This window comes from Apis dorsata, unplaced genomic scaffold (genome assembly GCF_000469605.1).
Source record: "Apis dorsata unplaced genomic scaffold, Apis dorsata 1.3 scaffold_8, whole genome shotgun sequence".
NCBI classification, from domain to species: domain Eukaryota; kingdom Metazoa; phylum Arthropoda; class Insecta; order Hymenoptera; family Apidae; genus Apis; species Apis dorsata.
Genome location: NW_006263311.1, coordinates 695,653 through 698,642, shown reverse-complemented (window position 1 = coordinate 698,642; position 2,990 = coordinate 695,653). Strand labels below are relative to the sequence as shown.

Below are 2,990 nucleotides of genomic sequence, written 5' to 3'. Positions count from 1 at the left end.
CGGCTATCAACCGTGGCGATCGATCGAGGTACTCGCGAGGTGCAGGCATACAATTCATTTGCGAGCGGGATAAGATCGGGTTTAAAGCCGGCGCGTAGGTCGAGCTATCATCAGCCGCTCCACCACCTATTTAAACACAGCACGAGTTAAGCATCTGCTGGCCCCGAGTTTCTAATTTATTTACTCGAAGGGTGAACTTCGCTCGGAGTTGAAGATTCGCCGCTTCACGACACGTAAGGATAAAGTCGCGCTACGTAACGCAAAAAATTAATACGAATATTCTTCTATAATACTATCCATATTATGAAATTCAGAAATTAATTCTAATTCATCTTCGATTGAATCAAATCGGTATTTGAATTACTTATTGTATTAATATTCTTATTAAAAAGTATTAAGTATAAAGTAAATAAACTAAAATTACTTAAACTCAATATTATTTTGATAATTATTGAATTTTTAAAAAAAAATAAATCCTTCAATTAATAATATTAATTTAAAAATTAATTTCAAATGAAATTATAATTATGATACTAAATCGTATTGAATTTGTAACTACATAATTACAATTTCAAATTCTCCCTTCAACAAATAAAATTGGATAAACTCCAATACTTGAAACTATAATATAAATAACATTCTATAATTTAATATATATATATTAACCTAATTCAAAGATATAAAATATTAAACCGCTTTTGTAAACACCGATAAACGTTCTTTCTTAATAATTCGTAACAGGGAAGATTCGCCTCGATCCATCATTTCGTTGGATTCGAATTTGATCTTGGAGTTTAAGAAAGAAGAAAAAGAAGGGAGAGATTTAATTCCTTTGCGGAACTTGTTCGCCCAGATGGGAATAATATTTACTTTAAAGAAGCACCCTCGAATCCAATAGCGAGCTCGAACCATTCTTTCCGTTTTTTCTTTTCTTTTTTCTTCGTCAGATCGTTATTCTTCGAGTGCGTTGCGAGCTGTAAATAGCTCAATCGACGAATCCGTGTCGTGAATCCAATGATTCGACGCGTCATCGAAGTGTCGGTCTTTCGCCCGACGAAAATAAATAAAAATAGGAATTAAGAAAACGACGATGATGAAAAGTGACGATAAGGTTGTAACGCATCGTTAAAACAGCGAAAATTTTCCCGTAATATCCTCAAGTCCGCTTTGATAAATGGCCTTTCGCAATAATTGTTCGCTCGTTTCTCGGAGAGAAAATGTACGACTACACGAGGAAGGTAAGCAAGGTGGAGGGAGAGAGGAACGTGGATAAGGTGTGCGAAATTCCTTTTTTCTCTCTCTCTCTCTCTTTTTTCTTTTTTTCAAATGACCAGGTTTATGAGACAGGTGTTACTTTTACATCCCATTAATAATTGTAATCCAACAATGTCGCTTTTGTGTCCGTTTCCCATTTTAAAATTCATTATCCGTCCACGTTACAATTGAATATTTCAAGTTTCTCCTCCGGAAGACCCATTTTTCCATTTGGTAAATAGTCTTCTGGCCTGTTGAATTGTTTATGTTACAATGAAAAATACTCGGGGGAGACGAGATTAATTAAGCAAACGCGGACAAGAGAAACCGACCTCTTCGCGACTACTGCGATTCTTTCTACTTTACGCTTCCCGATTTTATTACATTCCCTCCCTTTTTTTTCCCCTCTTCTTTCCTCCTTTTTTCTTTCTTTCTTTTTTTTTTTTTTTTTTTTTTTGCCTTTTTACGCAAAGACCAGCGAGATGGACCGACGGAATATGAGCAAGGCGGGAGGGGAGGGAAAGGCGTAGGAGGAGAAGGGGAGGAATTTTTATCGTAAACGTCAAGCGTGCAAGACGCATGACACGGCTACGTCTTATTCCGCCTCCTCCAATCCACTCTCGAAATCATTCGACATTTTTTACAAGCCGCTTCTCACTCGACAGATATAAAAATTCAATTGCTTCTGGAAAAAGGAGAATACCTATGGTGTCTCACCTATCTGGAGCGGGCAGAGAGTTGGCCGATTTCCAACTCGAAGGGGACGAGGATTTTGCTTCTCTCTCATAATTCTTTTTCTCTCTCATCATTTTTTCTTTTTTTCCATCAATTTTGCGAAACGAGACGATTGGTAGCTACGACTCATTATTATTATTAATTTTCTCAACGAATTCATATTTCGTTTGTTTCCGTTTCGTAAATACTTCTCTTCTGATGATGATTTATTGTTATTATTATTATTATGATAATCGTTTCAATCCGTGTTATTAGCATTTTGCATCGTTGCATCGTTATGATAAAGCGTGTTTCTTTATCTTTCCCCTCCTTTTTTTTTTCTATATATGTATATTTTATCGATCGAAAAGGTGAGGTATTAATTTACTCGACGTTGGTAAATAAACGAGATTGATCCGAATCGATGAGACTCGTACAGATTATACTCTGAAATTCGATATCATCCACTGTCGATTTATATAAAAATTGAAAAAAAAAAAAAAAACAACAACTGAGGAGTAAATATAAATTTCAATAAATTTTATCGCGTGTTCCGTGACATTAATCACCGATACGCTTAATAAAATTGGGGGAGGGGGGAAATGGTATTGCGTACACGCGTGTTAATACCACGAATCGTGAATTTATCCGTCCCTATGACGATGACGACTCGTTCAGATGAATCTTGTTGTTAGATTTGATCTAAGAAAGCAAACAAACAAAATTTATACGGATCTAAATTTGATCGTTGAAACACAAATTTAAACATAATCACAAATCTCAATTTTAAAACCTAACCTGAATTCAAAACTTAGTTTTAAACTTCGATCGAAGTTTGTGTATTGGATTCAGAAATCGGGTTAAGAGTCTGGGTTAACCTTCTGTTTGAATTTAAGCAGTTCGATTAGGGTTTGAGCTAGGGTGGTTGGATATGGGTTAGGGTCGAACGTGAGTTCAAATTAGGTTTGGGTTCGTATCGAGTTTTGATTTACGTTTAGAATCGAGCCTTGTTCGGATTTCTA

General features: G+C 35.8%; 1 protein-coding gene across 1 annotated transcript in view; it reads right to left on the bottom strand.

The window, feature by feature from the left end:
* Positions 1 to 184: 184 nt before the first annotated feature.
* LOC102672517 (adult-specific cuticular protein ACP-22-like) overlaps positions 185 to 2,990 on the bottom strand; it is a 13,052-nt gene continuing 10,246 nt past the window's right edge. The window contains exons 4-5 of the mRNA XM_031508799.1: positions 1,583 to 1,586; positions 185 to 196 (exon numbers count right to left, since the gene is read on the bottom strand). The gene's annotated coding sequence lies outside the window, so the exon portion shown is untranslated. The remainder of the gene's footprint in view (positions 197 to 1,582; positions 1,587 to 2,990) is intronic.